Raw genomic sequence first — 22551 nt, 5'->3', positions numbered from 1 at the left:
AATAAGTCAATGATGCAGTGCAGTCGGGGATAAGTCTAAACACCATTACTAATGTTTTACATCATACAAGTTTATCAACAAAAACAATGGCTTTCTGTTGATTTTTAAAAATTCCTCACATTGAATTCCTATATTTGCTTTTTTCTGAATGGCATTTCACTGTATATTTAGGGGGGAAAAATTTAAATGATTTAAATAATTTTTTTTCTCATGTGTCCCTGTTCAAATATTCCAGAAATTATCAAATACCCAGGTGTGCTGTTTTTCTAATTCCCAAGAAAATACATATTTTTGGAAAAATGCTTTGCTCACTAAATAATAACATGAAACCAAAATGTGTGAACATTTTTGCAAAACAAAATCTCTAGTTCATGGTTTCTATTTAGTGAGTTGGCTGCTTTCATTATGGAAATTAAATCATGTCAAAATTTGACATGTAATGCTACTAACCAAGAAGAGCAATGAAAAAAGGACAAAATGTCAGAACTGTTAGAGGATTGTTGACTATTTAATAAAGTCAGCATTGCAGTTGACCCTCTCCTTTTCTGAAGGTCAGAAATGCAAACAAGCAACCCGTCAACTATCAAATGGATAGTGCTTTTTCCAGCATGATTGAGTATTTAAAAATCACTTTATTACATGATTGTTTGGTAAACTACAAAATATGATAGACTTTGGGAATATCAAGCCACATATTATTATTCTTGATTAAACATTTTAGTTCAAATTGCATGACACGGTTAAAAATAACTAATTCATTAAATTCATATCTGAACCATATAGTTCAAGTGACATGTAATTAAAAGTGAGGGGACTAAAAGGAAAATTGTTGTACTGATCAGTGAGTATTGGATGGCTGGGTAATGAGAAGAAAAGCACATAAAGCCAAAGTAATCACCCTACCTAAAAAAACTGTTTTTGTTTTTTCCTCCATTTATCTGAATGTTTAGAAACCAAAGCAGAGAATACCACCAGAGTTATTATGAGAAGTGCGTCACAAAGTTACTGTGAGGACAAGTTTCACAGTTTTCTTCATTGTTTCTCCAGTGGAGGTGTGCACTAGCAACACCTGGGACACTTGATGAACAAGGCAGAGGTATTTGAGAACTACAGGCAGACTAAAGTCTTAATCAGGTAAAAATGGAGAGGAATGGAGGTGACTGAGTGGCAGTTAGATAATTTCCTGTTCCCAAAATTGCCCTGTGCTATTGATGCTAATACTTCCCAAGTAAACCTTCAGCATCTCTGAGACTAGATTTTGGAAGATGTTTTAGTTCCTAGTCCTCACACCGTTAATTTTGTTCTAAGCTTCAAGAAGTGATAAAGCGCCAATACAATTCCAAAATACCAATCAGAATAAACTCCATCAAAGCTTTTTTGTTAATCTGTATAAGTAAAAAAAACATTCTATCCATTCATTTTCAAATTTGTCATTTCTTATTTATCTCCAGCTGGAATGTGAAGCTTCACCCTATACAAAGCACTCACCTTAATCATGTTTTTTCTCAGAACCAAATAGGTTACTTAATGTTAAGATAAAAACAAAATATCAAGCTTTATTTTTAGGAAGATATTAAGGGAACAGAATTCTTTAAACTTGCCATAGCTTTTAAATGTCTGATTGATTGATTGATTGATTATGCTCTAAACAGTATCTATTTGGAAGACATGCAATTTCATCTGACAAGGTGATTGAGAATATTAATGTGACAGTGTACAAATAATAGGAATTATTAAAAGCATTCAAATTTCTTAGAAATTCAATTTGTTAGCTGCCTAATTCTTATACTACATATTTTTATTTTTAAGCTGTTTGGATCTTTCACTGCATCTTAACAATAAAATATTTTATTCTTTTGATTAGTCATATACATATATATATATAATTAAGCATTGACTAGCAACTTTTACAACGATTTCTGTTCCTTACATGTGTTTTATAGATTTTTTTTAAAACAAGATATCATTTGCTCATTTTATTTATATGAAAGAAAAGAGTGAGACAGAGAAAGACAGATGACCTTTCCATTGCTGGTTTACTCTCCTAAGAGGACTGCGGCAGCCTGGGCTGTGCAGGGCCAAATCGATCAGCTGTAAGTCAGGCATGTGATGTCCAGGACCCACCTGTTTCACCCAACCACTGCAGAGATTACGGTTTAGCAGTAGGAAATTAACATCTAAAATGGACTGACATTTCAATGTGGATTCCATTATCCCAATTAGAAACTCAACAACTCTGTGAAGTGCATGCTCCTTGTGTGAATTTTTAATGAAATTGTCTGTTTAGGGAATTATACAGTAAGTCACAAACAAAGAAATGCAGAAAGAAAACCAAGTGATTTCTTTGTGTGAAATAAATGCACCCAGGTGTGTTTAGAGGGTGTCTGCGGACAGCTTATCACAGACCCCATTGGAAAAGAGCAACTTAGGCAAATCTAGAGAAGCAATAAAATCTTAAGAGAAAATCACATTTTAGTAGTAGTATTTCTTTACTCAAGTAACATACTACATGTTATGTTTAAACTTTGGAGAAGTGATTTTCACAGGCTCACTTTTGCACTGAATCCTCCAGGTTATTTTAGAGTGCAAAGTGTAACATCTAGCCATCTAACTCCGGGTTCCCTGCAGATCAAAGGTCAAAAGTACAAACTTTAGAAACTCCACTCTAAGGAGTCCAGGATGCAGGGACAGGAACAAATCAGCAGTGCTTATTTATTTATTTATTTCCTCTAGAGTCAATGTAGGTATGCTTTTAAAATTGTCTTCTGGCCCCGCATGGTAGCCTAGTGGCTAAAATCCTTGCCTTGCATGTGCTGGGATCCCCTGTGGTTGCTGCTTCATATCCAGCTCTCTGCCTGTGGCATGCGAAAGCAGTCAAGAAAGGCCCAGAGCGTTGGGTCCCTGCACCTGTGTGGGAAATCCAGAAAAAGCTCCTGGTTCCTGGCTTTGGATCTGTTCTGTTCCAGCTGTTGGGACCACTCGGGGCAACAGCCAATAAACCAAAGATCTTGCTCTCTGTCTTTCCTTGTCTCTGTAGATATGCCTTTCCAATAAAAAAATAATATGTTGTAGTAACAAGTAAAAAAAGAATAAAACACACACACACAAACCCAAAACAAATTCTGTTCCAAAATATGATAAAAATTAGGAGCAATGCATTTTTTCTTTCTTGCAGAGACACTTGTTGTTTAACAATCAGTACATGTTTTAAGAAAGGCAATTATGTTTTTAGCTCACGTCGCCATTGTGTGAATATTTAGAATCTAAGTACTTAAACGAATTTTGTTGTGTTAATCACGATGAGTTGTACAAACCGGATTCAGTAAATGCCATATGCATGAAGCTGTACTAGACAAGGCAACACACTATATTACTATAATTTTATCAGGGCACTCTAAAATAATAATTTAATGATATGGAGCTATAAATATCAGTAATAGTACCATTTGTTACTAAGTATTATGTAACATATATAACTGTGCCATATTTTTATTTTTTATTTATGTTTGAAAATTTACTTTTTTTTTAAGATTTTTATTTATTTTTATTGCAAAGCCAAATATAGAGAGAGGAGGAGAGACAGAGAGGAAGATCTTCCATCCGATGGTTCACTCCCCAAGCAGTCGCAATGGCTAGAGCTGAACCAGTCCAAAGCCAAGAGCCAGAAGCTTCTTCTGAGCACAGGGTCCCAAGGCTTTGGGCCGTCCTCGACTGCTTTCCCAGGCCACAAGCAGGGAGCTGGATGGAAAGTGGAGCTGCCGGGATTAGAAACAGCACCCATATGGGATCCCGGGTGTGCAAGGCAAGGACCTTAACTACTATGCTATCATGCCAGGCCCGAAGATGTACTTATTAAAAGGCAGAGTTATGGAGAGGTGAGGGATGGGGAAAATTAAATAGTGAGAGATCTCCCCTGCAAGGTTTCACTCTCCAAATAGCTGCAAAATCTGGGACGGGCTACGCTGAAGCCAGGACCCTAAAGTTTAACCATGTCTCTCATTTGGATTCAGTGGCCTAGGTCATGGCCTATCTATCTCCCACAGCTTTCCCAGGAGCATTGTCAGGGCACTGGATTGATAGTTCAGCAGCTGATTTTTAAACCAAACACGCATAAGGGGTGACTGTTTTGTGGGCAGTGATTTAACCTTTTATGACATATCATCCTGTGGGCAATTGCCATAGACGCCTGCCCTGCTGCCTGGAGGGCATGGCTTAAGCCTAACCTTCCCTGTGGCCTGGGGCACGGTTTTCATGCCTACATGTGGAGTGTGACCTCCAACCTGGCTAGAAGGGCAAAGGGAGTACCTCTGACATGACCAGAAAAGCCAAGGAAATGGACGTGTCATACAACCAATTACAGTGACTTTGGTGGCCGTGGCGTATGCTGGAAGGCTAGCTCCTGCCCTCTCCTTCTTTACCCTTTGAAGTCTGTAAACTGTGCTTAATAAAGCAGACATTTCTCACCAGCTTGTGTCCGGCGGTCCTTGCAGTCGAATGCCACCATCTACTTTACCCTCAATGACCTTGGGGCCTTCTGGCAGTCCTAAACCCCTAGACCACCTGCTCCTCTAGTTTTCATTTAATGGTAGTGTAGCATATGTGTGTTGAAACTAGCAAAAAGAGGGTACATTGTGCTGTGAAATTGTGATGGTTACTATAACATGTGGTAGTCAAAATGTTCCAAGTCCCTTATAATAGTTCGGGGCCACCAGGGAACATGAGATCTGTTATTGATGGAAACCCAGTTGTCATCACATGACTTTAGTGAAATTTTACAGAGCACAAAGCATATTTGGCTCCTTCAAGAAATAGACTTGGACTCAGCATGATAGTGTAGTGGTTAAAGTCCTTGCCTTGAAAGCACCAGGATCCCATATGGATGCCAGTTCTAATCCTGGCAGCTCCACTCCCCATCCAGCTCCCTGCTTGTGGCCTGGGAAAGCAGCCGAGGACAGCCCAAAGCCTTGGGACCCTGCACCCAGGTGCCAGACCCGGAGGAAGCTCCTGGCTCCTGGCTTCGGATTGGCTCACTTCCAACTGTTGTGACTGCTTGGGGAGTGAACCATCAGAAGGAAAATCTTTCTCTCTGTCTCTCCTCCTCTCTGTGTATTTGCCTTTCCAATAAAAATAAAATAAATCTTTTAAAAAGAAGAAGAAGAAGAAAAGAAACCGTCTGAATGGCAAAGTCCATCATGCTAGCAGTCCTTAGGGATTCCCTGTGCAGCATTTGCCTCCAGACGGGTGGAACAACCTTGTACAGAGAAGACTTAAGGAGGAAGAGCAGCGACAGAGCAGGAGAGACACAGTCCTAGGTACTAATGTCAACATTCTCGAAAAAGCACGTAGTTCATATAAAGTAAGAGTTTTTGGAGACTTTCTAAGCTGAACACGTTCATCAGGGAAGTAACAAGGAGGTGACTAACTATATAAATGAGAACAGGACACAAAGAAAGCAATAGATATTGTACAAACTACGGTCCTCTATTCGTTTACATCCATAAAAATATACTAGTAAAGAAAAGCCTATTATTTAGGAACTGTCTTTCTATTTTTTTTTCTTTAATTTTTTTTATTATATTTTGGACAATCTTTACATAGTTAATTAGGGGAAAAAGGTTCAAGGGCTATAGGAAAGTGGGTAAGACTATTATTTCCATATTGTTTCCTTCATGTTTAAAGGGGGTATTAAAGGAGAAGGCCCACCCAATTTTCCACCCTCCCCAGGTCCCAGCTGAAGGGTATGCTCCCAGGTTCTTGTTCAAGTGGTTTTGATAGCTCAGCCATTGTGAATCGCTGCCAATCTTGCCACTCCAAGCACTATGAGGTCTTTGAAGAATCCACTGGTTGACATAGTCCATCATAGAGTCTCTGTTTGCCCCAGTATTTTGCTGCCAACATATAGCTGAGATGGTTGATTGACTTGTTCTGTCTTCTCTCTTTGCTTGGTTAGGATTCTGAGTCCTGCATTTTGATTGGGAAGATCTCCAAAGAAACTTTGTCTGAGGTGGTCTCAGACCAGATTCTTGAATGCACTAGCAAATACAGGGCCCAGCTATCTTTCCATTTTAACAAAGAAAAAAATGCAGAAGGTATGGTCTCTTTGTGTGGAACAAATTAAACCATATGATCTGGGCTTTATCTAAACTAGCTCGACCAGTAACAATTTTTTCTAGATGTGTAAACAAAAGACAATATATCAAAGTAGCCAAAATGCTTTAGTGACTGCACATATATTTTCCTGTTGAACAGCTGATGAGGTGACAACCAACTGGGTCTTAGTATTTATCGATGTGGTTTCTGTCCTTTACATGTTTATGAGGTCAAAATGCAACTACCATCTTCTATATATACTAAGTAACTTAACAATAGCTTCACATGACATCTTTGTGTCTTGAAATAATAGAGGAAAAATATGAAACTGTCTAGGCTTAGGCTTGATGTCTCCTACATCTATTTTGCAGACTTCTTCTAGAAGGCAGACTCTTTAAGCCAATAGGAGGTTTCCACTTCACTTCACTAGTAAAGTTCCATTCTCGTCTGCTGTAGTTATGTAGTAATTACTTGAAATTCTGAAATTAAACAGAATGTTTCAATCACTTGACAGAGTAAACTATACAAGTTGCTAACATATTGATACTTTATCTCATGCAAATTAGTCCTCTTCTGTTTCCTGTGAAATTGCAGTATTTTTTTAGCAAAGATTTGAAAAATTGCCTCTATTTTAGTGTGAAGTCCAAAATAGTTGATTCTTACCCTATCAATCTTCTTTTGACTGTTTTATTGTTATGAATCTATTATTTCAGGTCATTTGCACTGAATGTATCTATATTAACCCAGTTTAAAACATTTTATAAAATATGAATATTTTATCAGTTATTTGTGTGTTGTAATGAAACTCTATCAAACACACGAACAGAAAGAGAAAAAAAATTAGATCAGGTTTCTCTGGACTAGGTTTTTGTCTGTAATTTTAGATTGATTCCATAAAATCCACTTGTTTTATTCCTGTAACTGTGATTTCTTGATAGATCAGCAGATAACTAGATTATGTCCACAATGGCATTTATTTTCCATTCATATAGAGTTTGATATTGTACCTTTTAATCCAGTATGCTAGCAATGAGTCCTTCACATAGTAGTTCTGTGATAAGGAAAACAGCATGAAGGACAACCGCAAGTGTGCAAATAGAGTTGAAGTTTGTTATTGCTTCACGTGAAGGCTTGGTCCCTTGGACACTGCAATGCAGAGAAGTATTGTACCATAATCACTATGAAAAACAACTACCAAAAGCATTTTTTGCAGAAATTTGTAGAATACCTTTATCTTATTCCAGTGATTCATTACTGAAACATAAAAGTACACAGATTAACTCACAGAATCTTTCCATATCTCATTCAATTGCTGCATTTAATAGAGTGTGTTGTTTAATGTTCTGTCATTGCACACTGAAGTGACTTTTCAGGTACCTGTCAATTCAGAACTCAATCAAATTACTGTCATGATAATGAAACAGATTAAAGTCATAGTCACTCCAACTGAAAACGGCAGAAATGCAAGTTTCAAGGTAGTCTCTCTTTTGTAGAAACATTGACATCTAACCAGTCATAAGATTTTTCTGCACTCTTCACCAATATTCTGTCCAAGAAAAGGCATTATGAACACTATTGCCGATGTGACTTTATAACTTTGATTTACTTCTCCTATAGAACATAGCTCAAGTTTTAATTTATTCTCTTAGTCTTCTTCCTGACTGTAGACTGTCAAGAAGTGAAAGACCTTTTGTGTATTCTTTTATAATCAGTCTTAATGTTTTAGGAGCAGTTTCCTCCTTCTGTTAGAAGTTCAAATGCATCTGATTCTTCCCTCATGGTACTCTTACTGATTTTTGTTTGTTAGACTTTTTTTTCTTTTCTTTTACTACTATTTCATTTCATGAATTCCCAATGGATTTAATATTTTTCTCTCATCAGTTGTGGACATTTTTTCTTACTATACAATACATACAATATAATGTTTATGATATATTATTTATACATAATAAAAACCACACTCAGAAGTATACAGCTATTCACTCAGAAACTCAATATATCTCATTTCTGTAACATAAAGTCTCCTTGAACATCAATTTTGAGAAAGTCTTCTTTCTCTGACTGCATTAATCACTTTACATTCCCTAGGGGAATAGGTGACTAGACTCAAATTTATCTAGTTCCCCTTGCCAATCATCACACGAGGAAAGCTGCAGGAGTGTGTCTGAAAGAGTTTCAGAACATCTTTGGTTTGTTTTCAGCTACTTGGCACGTTCACAAGCAACTGCTGAGCTTTGTTGTCTCGTCTAGGACTCATGAAATCTGATCAAATCTCATACATAGTATATTTGCTTTTAGCACCATGAAATACAGATACATTCTATGAGGTGCAAGTTGAACTTGAAACGAATAGGATGGTTTGTGATACTTCATTGCAATGGGTATTGATAAACCTTTTGGAAGTTATTTCTTCCAAGTTCCAGCAACACAAATAACTTTAGCAAAAGTAATAGTATCAGATGCAGTCAATGGGAAACATTCGTATGAATCCACACAACTGACAGTTGCTACGGATTAAAACTCCTAAAGATTTGTTTTGAACACAAAAGTATTAAGTATCTTTTAAATGACTACCAGCTTCTTGAGGGATTGCTACTAGCCATGCAATAACCCAAGTCTTTAGACGGTCTGTATGGACCTGCATTAAATGTATGACAATCAGTTTATGTCTAACTGGCTTTCAATCCTTCTAAAGTAACGATCACTTATTCTTACTGTGGAAGAGAATAAAAAGTGAGGATATTTAAAAGCTGTTCTTTGCCAAGTTTGTTCTCTTTTTAAAAAGTTTATTTTTATTACTGATCTGAAGCCAGGGGTTCTTTCTGGGTCTTCCACACAGCTGCCCTAATCCCTGGTGCAAGAGCAAAAGCTGGATTGGAGATTCAGCATATCTGAGAATAAAATGTGGCACTCCAGTGTAGAGTGCAGGTCTCTGAAGTGGCAGACTAATCCACTGCATTTTAATGCTTGCCTGGAATTTATTCAAATCAAAGGGTTTTTGTTGTTATTGTTGTTGTTTTTATTTGTTTTAAGACAATGGATCAAACTGCAAGTTCTTGTTAGTAAATGTAATTGGGCCAACTGTGTGATGTACCTACAAAAGCCACATACTGAGTTGCTGCTATCCCATTTGCGTGTCAGTTCAAGCCCTGGCTGCTCCACTTCCAATCTTGCTCACTGTACTGTCCAGGGAAAAGGAGTAAACAATGATGTCAATGTTTGGACCTCTACCACCAACGTTGCTGAACTTTATTTAGTCTCCTGCATGAATCAGCCCTGGTTCTGAGGAGTGAACCTTTAAGTGCAAGATTTATATTCTCTCTCTCACTCTCACTCTCTTTTTCTCTCTCCTCCATTTTCAAATAAACCAAATATATTTAACATAATTAATAAAATTTGGCCATAATCTTATTGTGATGATGAAACAATAATGGAAGGATCACAAAGGTAATAAGGTCTAAATTTTGAACTCTGTAATGTATTAATCATGTTCTACTACTTAGAACATTACTTTAAAACTTACTTTCTTTATATACTGATTTTCTGGTTAATCAGCTTGGCCCAATGTACCCTAAACAATCATTCAGACAGGGCCAAGATTAATTGTTATCAGGTAGTCTTACATTTCATTGGTTTTGTATCAGAGAACTAGGAAGGCACAGAATGATGGCATAATGGTAGGAACTGAAGTTTCCACACTTCTTGCAATGATTTATTAAAAAAAAATGAAGCCACAAAACTAGCTCTGATTCAATGGCTCCCTTTAAGTTCCATCATCAGTGAATTGTATAAGTGAACTGAGACTCAGTCCTGGCACTGTGTACAGGAATGACTGTCCAGATCATGGGCCCCAAACCTCTGCAACATGTAACCTGTCACTTGGCCACTTTTTCCATAGGTTCTGATTCTAATATTCAGAGATGAATCTTTTAAAATAATGTTTAATTCCAAGCTGATGAAATATGATGTTTTTCCCATTGGTTTTGGGTAATAGTATCCAATTACTAATTATAGTTCCTGATTGTCACGTTTCTGTTAGAAAAGGAAAGGCGATTCATAACTTCTAAATAATTTATCTTCACACAGGTAGGCTGTTGGCACCTAAGTGTAAGACACTGGTGAAATTACTTGTACAAATATTGAGAAAATTGAGGGAACACTTTCAAATGCCTCTAACAGTTTTTGGTAAATAAAAAATAACATGTTATATAGTATTACATGTAAGAATAAAATGCTGAGCTTTGCAACTAAAGCAATTGGGAGTTTAAGTGTTCATCTTAAACTTTGTAATGCACTATATAATCTGTAGCAATTATTAATTTTTCTTAGTTTTTTGAGAGAATCGCTGTGCTTTTACTGATTCCATCAATTATTCATTTATGTAAAAACTATAATTTCATACAAAGTGTGCCTCTGTAGTCAAATTTGGCTTGGCCTGTTTGTTAAAATGACAAATATCATATTTTCAACAATTTCATATTATGATTACCTGCATATGCACATATTTTAATTGTATAGAAGGAAAAAAATATATATGAAGTGTATACAAAATGCCTCTTTTCCATGTCTATCTTTTTTTTTTAATGTTGATGGTACCTAAAAACATAGCAAATAAAATATCTGTGGCTCAATTATTTTCTCTGCAAAATATTATAGCAACAGCGTGGTATAAGTAAAGAATGCAGACTAATTAGATTTTCCCTATTTTAGGGTATCCCAGATCCAGTAGATCCATTAGATAGAATATAAAACAATATATAGTAAAATGATCAGTAATCAAGCTTAATGATTTTACATATCAAATATTAAATGTTGTTATGAGTTATATGTTGACCTTTTAAATTACTTAGCAAAATGTTCTATAACTTTTTTCCAGTATTGGTTTTAATTTATCGTCATACTTTAGTGCTCATATTATTTTACTCACCTGTGCTATTCTGCCCTTTAGGATGGCTCATTTTATTTCAAAATGATCAAATAAAAAATTCATATCTGTTTTTGAAAAGCAGAGTTGCTTCATAATGAGTTCTATACATTACAATATATTTTATCATAAATGAAAAACATTTTTGAGGATGGCATAACTCATGCAAATATTCAACAAAGATACATATTTTATGATTTTTCTAATACTTAACTTTAAAATGTTTTATTATTCTTTTTATAGTGTGGTGTGCAATTTTAATGTGCTTAAAATTTGCTTTAACCTCTCGATCTGAGGCACTGATTCTGAAGGCAGGGAGCAACTACTGACTAAATCAAATATGTATTTCAGGTAAAGATATTTCACACTGAAGTCAGTGAAATGCAGCTTTTATGTTAATGCTTCAATTTTGATCAAAATTGGTCCATTTTTAAAGTTATTCCACTCAAGTCACTCTTCTCATTAACATGAAATATATGAAGGGCATGTGTCTCTTCGGAAACCAATAATACCTGTGTCCCTGAAAGAAGCTCTGTCTGAATATCAAGAAGAACAGGACTGTCTACAAAATAGGATGCAGGTGATATGACCTCTCTTTAATTATTCAGAAACAACACTGTCTAGAAGTTTCAAGTGCAATTTTTACAACTTATTGAGGTCACCTTCCTCTCTTATACTTTAATTGAAATGCTGTCTCTCTCACTTGTCTTTAAGCCTTTAGAAGAATATTCAAAAGACCTTCTTAAGCACACTCCAGTACTTAACCATAATATTTCACAGTGTTCTCAAGAATGCACATTGAAATAATGCAGTTAATAAAAATGTTACACCACAGAAATCATGAGGATTTAAATCGCATCAAAATCATGTGCCACTCAGTACCTTCTTAATAGTGTTAGATAATTGAGACCTGTTCATCCTAAAGTTCAAAACAACATTTCCTAAAGGATTGTAGTCAGGAAAGAGTTCACAAAGACATTAGGTAGGCCATACCTTCTGTACTTAGCCTCATTAGATCAATGGCATCATTAAAATACAGTGCATTAATTTTGCCATTTAATTCTGTATTCATATTGAGCAGCATTAATCAAGCTCTTAGTTTATCAAATACCAATTAGTTCCATGTACCAAAACTCTCATCAGTTTCCTGTATTATTTCCTATTACCTGAATATCTCAATATTTTATAAGTAGTAACAGGTTTTACTCCCTTGCAAAGACTGCATTTATAGCTAATAAAACAAAATGCTTTGAAATGGAATAATTGTCAATCTACAAGAGTGCATCATGTGCACAATACTATCATTAAAGAAAACAGTATATTCTCTGACATGGAAATTTTATTTTTTTCAAGTGCTAACTTTAGTGTTTTAAGCCATTCAGACCAAAACAGGCACTATTGAAAAATTAGCTTTAAGGCAAAAAAAAAAAATATATATATATATATATATATATATATATATATATGTGTGTGTGTATATATATATACCATTATAAAAATGATTGCTGCTAGCTGGGGGTGGGGACTGTGGAAAACCATCACCAGTGGCAGGTGGCCCATAGTAGCCTGAGTATGAAAGCTTGAGTAGGGAGAGGGCTAGAGGCATAACACTGGTGGTGCAAGTGAGGAATTTTGAGCCCATCTCTGGGCAAGTGGAGCAAACCTGGGGATTTCCACATGTGTTTGGTCCTGGGTGAAGTGAGGAGAGAGGAAGGGAGAGACCCAGGTCAGCATGCTGCGCTGGTGTGCTAGTGGACAAGGTCTGGATAACTTCAATGGACCTGAATCTTGGGTGTGTGAAGGGGTAAGACACTAAGCCAAGACATGTTCCAGGAGCTTGGGACACTGGCGCATGGAAAGAGCTCTGGGTCAGGACACCACCCACTGGGATTCTGAAGGTTGGGCTGGAGAACCCATGTGCTTTTGAACACAAGGGTTGTGGATTGATGAGGAAAGGCGCAAGAGGATATGGGGTAAGGAAGACCACTGTGGGAGTATCTTGTACATGTGGATGGACTCCTGAGTGACTCACAAAAACAAGACCACTGTACCTGCAGGTAAGTGAGGAGACTGATACCTGGTAGTTTGGTGGAGAGAGACCAGAAAACCTTTATGTGTCAGACAGATTCACCAGCCCACAGGGGACACCTGGATTGGGCTTGTTAGCATGGAACATTGCTGACAACCACATCCCAGCCCACTTGAACACTAGGTCTAGGGGCTGTCTGGCAGGATTAGATCCCAGAACTTGACAGTGAGTGTCAGAACAGGGAATGGATCACATCAGGCTGAGCCATGGTACTAAGCAGCATGCAACATAACTGGGAACGGGAGTAGATTCTGTGTGTTATATGTGTGTTATATATGGAAGTACAAGTTCCACTAGTTAAAGAGTTAGGGTGGTGATGGCCTCAGCTAGGCATGATCATGGAACCTACCAGCACTCCCAAGAACTTAGGTTGGGAACAGGTTAGGATGGTCAAGGCTGATGTACCTGCATGAGCACCCTCAAACAGTGTGGGACAGGCTGGGCAAAATCTTCTAACTCATACAAAGGCTGAGATGGAAGGGACAGGTTATGCTGGAAAGGCCTAGCACACACTGGCATGTGTGAGATTTGGGTCAGGGAGTGGACCAAGTGGGGGGACTTGGGCAACTCCCCTAATGCATCATAGATTGTGCTGGTGAAAATGTGGTCCAGGTCTGGGTGTTGGAGCAGGCTGGAAAAAATTAGCTCCAATTGGTTGGCAAGTAGGTGGGTTGACTTTGGAAGGGGTGGACCAGGCAGGGCTGCTGTTCAAACTTTAGACCACTGACAAGTGTAAAAACCAGGCTGGAGTACAGATCGTGCAGGGCTAAGCTATCACACCTATGAGATTGCATTAGTTAGGAATGGACGCAGACTGAGCAAGTCCAGGTTGCAATGCCCACCAGCAATAGTTGGGACTACTGACAGGCCTGATCAGGCCAGCCTGCAACATCTGAAGGCAAAGGCCAAGACAGATAAGGAGGTATGACAATCTGGCTCAGGCTGGGAACCAATCTAGTTGGGGAGCTAAGAGGATATTTTAGCTGGGTTATGGTTCTCACTGGTGAGTGTGAGGGTTGGAGTGTGGATGCAGTCTGGTCAGAACATGGCTGCAGTGTCCTCGGCATGTGTGTGGACTGAGTCTGGAGTATGCCAGACTGTGGTAGACAACAGGATCTACTAGTGCTCATGAGAACCAGGGTGGATATAGGATGGGCTGGACTAGGAATGTGCCCACTGCTGAGCCATGCATGAGCTGTGTTTGAGTGTGAATGAGTCATGGCTCGCAATAGCACCCAACAATAGAGACCAAAATGGGTGAGGGCAGTCAGGAAAGACAATTATACCTGCTAGGACAGGAGGTGGACTAAGTAGGGCTGAACCATGGGCCCACCATGTGAGCATTAAATCTAGTATTGGGAGAGTTTCTGAGTCCAGACATGGCCAGGTATTAATCTAATTCAACTGCATATATTTGGTTCACGTCTGGGGCAAGCCAGATCGATCCAGTTCATATCACCCACTTGCAAATCAGACAACCAGAATGATGAGGGTGTCATGCCAGGTTGGGCTGCAACGCCAGCCAGTTCACACCAAGGCCAGGTCTTGGAGCTGGCAGGGCTGGGTTAAGCTGTAGCTCCTACCAGCCAGAAACTAGGGGTGGATTGAGGTGGACCAGGCTAAAGCACCCACTGTAAAATACTGAGGTAAGGCAGGAGATGCCAGACTGGGCTGCAGCACCCAAGCAGCACACCTGAAACTCAGGGAATGGTGGAAAATCCAGTGGGCAGTGGAGGGGGGCTGCTCCCTTTCTGGACCATTACTTCCACTGGTAAGAGTAAGAGATGGATCAGGAGCAGATAAGGCTCAACAGGGCTACAGCACCTACTGGCATGTATGCGAGCTGGAACATTGAGTTGACTGTGCCTACTGATGCATGCATAAGCCATAGTGGTTGTAGGTTGATTGGACGTTGTCGCAGTGTCAGCTGGCAGATGATGGCATGGTGGGGTTCTGCAAATTTTGTCAAGCTAAACTGCAAAACCACATGGAGAGTGCAAGATCTAGGCCTGGGGATTAGCCAAATAGAGAAAAAGTGGGGACCTCCCTCTTGGGTTGCCATTTCCATTGTTGAGTATGAGAACCAGGACTATGGGCTGGCATGGCTAGACAGAGAATGACACCCAATGTCAGTAATTCAGACTCAATAATGGAGCTCGTTAGGATGAATTAGGAGTCAGTGCCCATTAACATGTGCAATAGATGAATGGGAAGTTGGAAAGACTGGTTCAGTCTGCCGTGTAAATTAGCAAGCACAGAAACCAGGGCTGTGGCCTGGCCCGGTGGGAGTTATTGGGGGTTGCTCCAACTAGGCTGCACATCCCACTGGTTTATGTCAAGGGCAAGTGTATGTTGCTTATATTTGGGCTGTGCTTTGAAACCAAATTTTTTTTTTTTTTAGAAGACAGGTCTGCTGCCTGGCGCAATAGCATAGTGGTTAAAGTTCTCACCTTGCACACGGCCAGGATCCCATATGGACACTGGTTTTAATCCCAGTAGCCCCATTTCCCATCCAGCTTCTGCTTGTGGCCTGGGAAAGCAGTCGAGGACGGTCCAAAGCCTTGGGACCCTGCATCAGCGGGGGAGACCTGGAAGAAGCTCCTGGCTCCTGGCTTCAGATTGGCTCAGTTCCAGCTGTTGCGTTCGCTTGGGGAGTGAACCATTGGATGGAAGATCTTCCTTTCTGTCTCTCCTCCTCTCTGTATATCCTCATTTCCAATAAAAATAATAAATCTTAAAGAAGAAGAAGAAGACAGGGCTGTAGACATAACTGATACAGCAATTGCAACCACCAGTGTGTGCATAGGCTAATTTAGGTGATGGACTCTGCTGGATCTAGTATTGGCAAGCACACACAAGAATCAGATTTGGAATAACCTTAAATGAGGTTTCTTTGGGAATCCCCCAAACAGAACCATTGAACTCAGAATTCCAACCATGGAGAAAATTACAGCTTCCATGCTTTGACCTTGGTGTGCATGTGTCAAAGCTGGGCCTCCTCAGTGGCTTCGATGAAGTAGTGGTCAGCATTTCGAGATGCATGTGGACAATATGGCAGTACTTTGCAGAAGACACCTAGTGCCATAACACAGGATGGAGCACAGAACAAATCAATCAATGGCAGTGAATATATGGGCAAACAGAGAGACTTTGAGGTGGACTATATCAGCCAGTGGATTCTGGAGAGATTTCATCTTGATATGGCGAGATCGACATCAATTCAGAATTGTTGAACAATCAAAATCGCTTAAGCAGGACCCTCAGAGCATGCCCCACATCAGGGACCCAGAGCTTGTTGGGAGGCTCCTCCCCTTATTTCCTCCTTTCCTTCCCCCAGATACAGGAAGAAAAAAGAGAATGTGAAAACCATGGTCTCACCCACTTCCCTCTAACTCTTGATACTTTACAACTGAATCAACTATGTAAATCATCAAAACCAAAACTTTAAAAGGCAATTGCAGTATAGAGAAAAATTCAGAAGGACATGATGAAATTCAAATGGAAATCTGGTGTTCACATAAATGCCAATAATTTATAGTTCACATTTATGAATTTGCTTATATAATCTTTAACACTATAATCAAGTTATCCCCCATGTGACTGCTACTATTACAGGAATAGTAGCAATGCAAATAGTATTTTGGAAGCAAATGCTTTGATTCAGATTTATCATCATTTAATTAACTATAATTAGTGAAATGTGCTTAATCTCAAAGACGTTTCTGAAAGCTAAAAAAATTAGCGTACTTATGCTTAATTTTGTAATGTGTGGTTGAAATGCTTCAAATTTCAAGATGCTTTCAAATCTCATTTTAAGGGGCATTCAGTAACATTTAACTGCAAAAGAATTACACATATAATATTATGTGTTATTAATGTAATATTAAATAACAACAATCATCTATTTATATCTCTTGTTTTGTTAATAAATCTATAATTTTTGACTATCTGATGCAAAATTTTTTCTTTGCTCTTTAAGGCATTTTGTGTATTAGATGTTGAGTGAATACAGATGATGTTTCAATTACGTAGTTGCATATATTATTAGCTATTAACTGGTATATATACCTAGTTTAATATATAAATTTATATGTTTTAACAAAGTACACCAATTAAATTCATCCTGTTTTTAAAATTTTACTTCATATTAGTTTTATGTGTAGTCAAAATTTAGAATTACAATGCACAGCAGCCATTTATCATTGACATTCTCTGTGGTAAACGTCATATATATTGGCTTGATCCTGAGCTTTCTGAACAATCAGTAAAACATATGTTGGTGTATCTGTAAGCATGTCTCCAAATGGATTAACATTTTAATTAGTTGAGGAATATCCTGTGATCTCATTAATAAATGAACAGGCATCATTCAATTTGTTCACAGCACAGATAAAGAGGTTGTGTGAGGGGCTGATATTGTGGATCAGCAGATTACACTGAAGATTCCATTACCTGCCTGAACCTTTAATAACTCATTGAAAATTAATAGCTTAGTGGCTAATACTCATCTTGCATGTGTTGGGATGCCATATTGTGTTCTGTTTGTGTCCTGGCTGCTCTACTTCCCTTGCAATTCCTACTAGTGGTCTGGGAAAGATAATGAGGACAGCCTAAAATCCTTGGCACTCTGCACTCACTGGGGAGACCCAGAAGAAACTGCTGGTTCCTGGCTCTGGATAAGGTCAGCTCCGACTATTGTGGTCATTTGGGAAGTGAACCATCAGATGGAAGACATTTTTCTCTGTATCTCCTTCTCCGGATCAGACTTTCCAATTAAAACAAACAAACAAGCAAATCATATTTTTTAAAAGAAAAGAAAAAAAAGGAAAATTGATTTTATGGAGCAAGAATTTGACTAAACAACTAAACTGCTTCAGATCCTTGTTGTGTATGCGATTCTGATTTCCTACTGATGTGCCACCTGGAAATAGCATTTGTGGTTTGACTGGTTGGGTGACAATTGCACATGTGAAAAACCTGCACTGAACTCTAGCATCTTTTGGTTTTGCCTGACCCAGCTCAGCCATTATTTTGTTTTTTTTTAAGATTTATTTATATTATTTTTTCATTGGAAAGGCGGATATACAGAGAGGAGAGACAGAGAGGAAGATCTTCCGTCCGATGATTCACTCCCCAAGTGAGCGCAACAGCCGATACTATGCCGATCCTAAGCCAGGAGCCTCTTCCGGGTCTCCCACGCGGGTGCAGGGTCCCAAAGCTTTGGGCCGTCCTTGACTGCTTTCCCAGGCCACAGGCAGGGAGCTGGAAGGGAAGCAGGGCTGCCGGGATTAGAACCGGCGCCCATATGGGATCCCGGGCGTGCAAGGTGAGGACCTTTAACCACTTGCGCCACTGCGCCGGGCCCATCAGCTCAGTTATTATTTAACATTTGGATATGAAACCAAGGAATCTGCATTCTCTGCATTTTTCTCTCAAAAATTCAGACACACTCATACATACACACATGCACACACACATACACACACACAGAAAGTTTAATAATAATCATTCTTCTGTTAGACACTGAAAAAGGATTTTCCAAAAGCAAATCCATTAATAAATCAATATTAAAATAGGTGAATAAATAAATAAATAAAATTCACATGAAATCAATCAATCTATCAATCATAGAACTGAGATTTCAATCTGAGCATTTTGGGTCCTGATGCCAGCCAATACTTTGAGTTACTTGCCAATAACATATTACCCTAAAAGAGATACTTCTGACTGGGGTCAAGGAAAGAATTTTTCACATACTTTCCAAGCCTTTTAGTACTGAAATTTAGTGATTTTTTTGGTATTTAACTTGTGCTTCTAGAAAATTTTTCACAAACTAAAATATATTAGCATGTGCTTAATATAAAAATTTAAGTTGATTACGAAACAAACATTATTCTTCAATGGCTTAGTATCTTGAAATATTGTCATCCTATTTTAGACTTTTGAAAATCAATGCTAGAACGAAACCAGGCTGCAAGGGATTCATCTTCTATCAGCTCGCTTCTGAATCTAGACAAAATAGAACAGTTGTGTCATATAGCACTTGAAAAATGTCATGTAGCATTGATTTACCATGTTAGTGACAGGACTGAAGAAATCAAACTGCTCAAGAAATAGCAAAAACAAGTGAATACCAATGTTGTCCTTTGAATATCAGCATTAGCTCTAGAAATACCAAGGTTGTAAAACTGTATTGAAAGGTAGCAATGCTCTCTTTTCATCTCATTTGACCTTTTGCCTTCCAAATATATGCATCAAAGTTTCCTTTTATTTTAATATACTTGTTGAATATATCCAAAATATATAAATGTAACTAAAATATAATTAGAAAATAGTGTAAAGTATGAAGGATACACACATTTATTCAGTTTATATGATATCCTTTTCTCTTTGATCATAAAGATGCAAATGCACAGCCCAATTAAAGCCAAATTCTGCACAATTAAATTATTTTTGATTCAGAAGAGTATTTTGTTACCATTGTTTATGAATTGATATGGGAGGCTAAGAAACCAGTACATATGCATACATAAATTGATATATTTTAAAATCAACACTAAAAGCCTCTCCTCCCATTTCATAGTTATGTTTGTTTTCCCTTTCATGCATAAAATATTTATAAATGTCAGAACTTCACACAAAGTTTAGATGATACTACCTGTGTGAGTATTGTCATCATTTTTGGAGGGAAGAGACCAGTTCTGAAGAGTTAAGATGACTGTGCCACAGAACAACTATTCCCAAGCTTTTGAAAGAGCAATTTCACAATCCTGTATCAGAAAGAATGAATGTTGGCCCGCTTACAGAGAACTGCACCATGTGAGCAGGTATGGTGCCCAGTGGAAACTGGGATTTGTCATGCCACTGTCAAACTACAGAAGACTCTAGGCCAAACCAACAGGGAGCCATGGTGGAGGGCCTTGGTGCAGGAAAGCCAAAAGATAAGAGAACCAAATGTGTGCTAGACTAATTTGATTTTTAAACCTGTAAGTCAGCCCACACTTTGGGAACATTTTTTCCCCCCTGGCAAACTTTTCTGTGGAAGTAAAACATCTGCTTTACCAATTTCTAATCAGATATTATGCTGCTCAGAGCAAATATTCACCAAGAGTAACAATTGTCAGGCAACCTTTTCCAGAAAATTTAGATTGAGTGCGCTGCCATGCCTCTGAAGTAAGGGTTGTGAGAAATCATAATTGCTAATAACATTTTGTTTCTGATTTGTCCAGTACTGTGGAAAAAAATAGGCATATAACTAATGGTTATTTTAGTGACATAAAAATATGTTGAAGTATTCAAAATATATAAAATAATATCATGCCATGAAGGGTAACAGATCTCTCACACATAGACTGAGTCAAATTCAGTGTTTTAGTCCCTTACAAAAAAATTCCTCAAATATTTAAAATTATGGTTTTATTGATAAAATTGTAATTGCAATTATAGTTTGAACAATTCTGACTTTTCAAATAAAACACTAATTCCACCAGAATGCCAAATCTATTTTTCCCAATAAGTTTATTTATTTTAATTTTAAAGATAGTTTTACAGAGAGAAGAGAGAGGGGGGGACTATCCATCAGGTTTCACTCCCCAAATGGCATCATTGGCCACAGCTGAGCTGGTATTAAGGCAGGAGCCGGGAGCTTCTCCAGGATTCCCACATGGGTACAGATCCTCAAGGCATTAGAAGATCCACCACTGATTTCCCAGAGCAGAAACAGGGAGCTGGATCAGAACTGAATCAACTGAGACAAGATTCAGCACCCATATGTGGTGTTGGCACTGCAGGATGAAGGATTAGTCCAAGAAGCCAGTGCACAGCCACCAAATCTGACATTTTATTCACTAACTTTGTATGTTTTTGCTTGTAATTGAAACAATAAACTGTTAACAGATTATTTATAAGTAAACTTTCCTCATAGGACACAGAATTTATATATTTATACATTTACTCTAGGACCCGGGATTCTTTGAAACTCAGTATAGTAGCTAAAGTTAGTTTTTGTTATATTCTCTGTGGTAACTTGAACATTTCATCTTAAAGACCTAATAAACAGGATAAAGCGCATGTATGGCATGGTACTTTTCTTTGTATGTCCATGCAATGTAATATTACCCAAAGATAAAGTATCTTCATCCGCATGACTTTAGTGACACCTTTATGCCTTAAGCATCAAATTTCTACAAGCCTGCTGCAGAAAACTGAAGGTCAGAATTTAAAGAATCCTGTCCAAGTCCAGGAAATGCATAAAAATCTCCAGAAGACAAACTGTCTGGCTTCTGGCTAAATTCAGTGAGATGTCACAGTCTAGATGAATCCAGTTTCAGGAGGTAGGATGAATGTCAAATGGTGGATGCCAAAAAGCATCTTATTCTTGGAGCATGCTTAAGGCAATTCTGTTCAGAGATTTCTTAGAGGAGGAAACCAGCAATCATAGCTCTGAAAATACTAGTTAAAATTATTACTTTTTTTCGGAAATATTGAGCTATACAAAATGACTAACTAGGCCTGCAGCATACTGAAAAACTTTGCTGTTGTTATTGATAGAGAGAAAAAAAGAATAAGAGCAAAACAACTGAGTATGTCGGTGCAGCATTCTGAGCCAAAGTTAACAGATGTCCTCTTATCTTAAATGTTACACGAACAAAAAGCAAACAGAATAAAACATATGGGCATGACAAAATTGAGAGTAGGGTTTAAATGGAAATACATTGTCCAGTTCTGGAGATCTGAATGCCTGTCTCAAGTAATCATACAACTGACACTACGTGCATAGTTGGCTGTAGACATGCATTCGGCCATTTCAGGATTTCTGATCCCACCATGTTGACTTCCATAGGTCAATTGTCAATGTCACGGCAAACATGAGTCTCATGCTCTCAGTGCTCACGTCAGCTGATACTGGCCACATAGAGATTCCCTCTGTTAGACACATACCTGTCACCTGAATCGTGAAGGATGCTATATTTGCATGACTTAAAAGATCAATAATTAATAGCTTTCATCTGTTTATTAAAACCAAGACAGGTTTTGCAAATCTTGACAAACTTTGGTCTGGAAATTGTCATTTTTTTCTTTGTGGATTGTGTGATTTTCTATTCAAATTGAACTGGAAGTTTTTAAAAAGGACACAATAAATCTCTAGCAAATTTAATGATGCTTCACCATATGTTTCACAAAGAATGCCTAAATGATATTGCATGCTATATAGAGAAGAGAAAACATTTGTGTTTACCAATCTACAAGGAAAGAATAATTGTAGACAGAAAACATTCACAGATTATTTATACGTAAGAAACCAACGTCAAACATCACACTAATTTTGGAGAAAAAAGTGGAACACTTTCTCTGGTGCAAAAGATTATGTTATCATAACAAGAACTTTCTTTCAAGCTCTCTACAGCTACATCTAAACCACAATTGTTTTGCCTCACCTTTCAAGGAA

The sequence above is a fragment of the Ochotona curzoniae genome, unplaced genomic scaffold, assembly GCF_017591425.1.
Source record: "Ochotona curzoniae isolate NIBS_2020 unplaced genomic scaffold, NIBS_Ocur_1.0 contig_3498, whole genome shotgun sequence".
Lineage (NCBI taxonomy): Eukaryota > Metazoa > Chordata > Mammalia > Lagomorpha > Ochotonidae > Ochotona > Ochotona curzoniae.
This window is presented reverse-complemented; position numbering follows the sequence as displayed.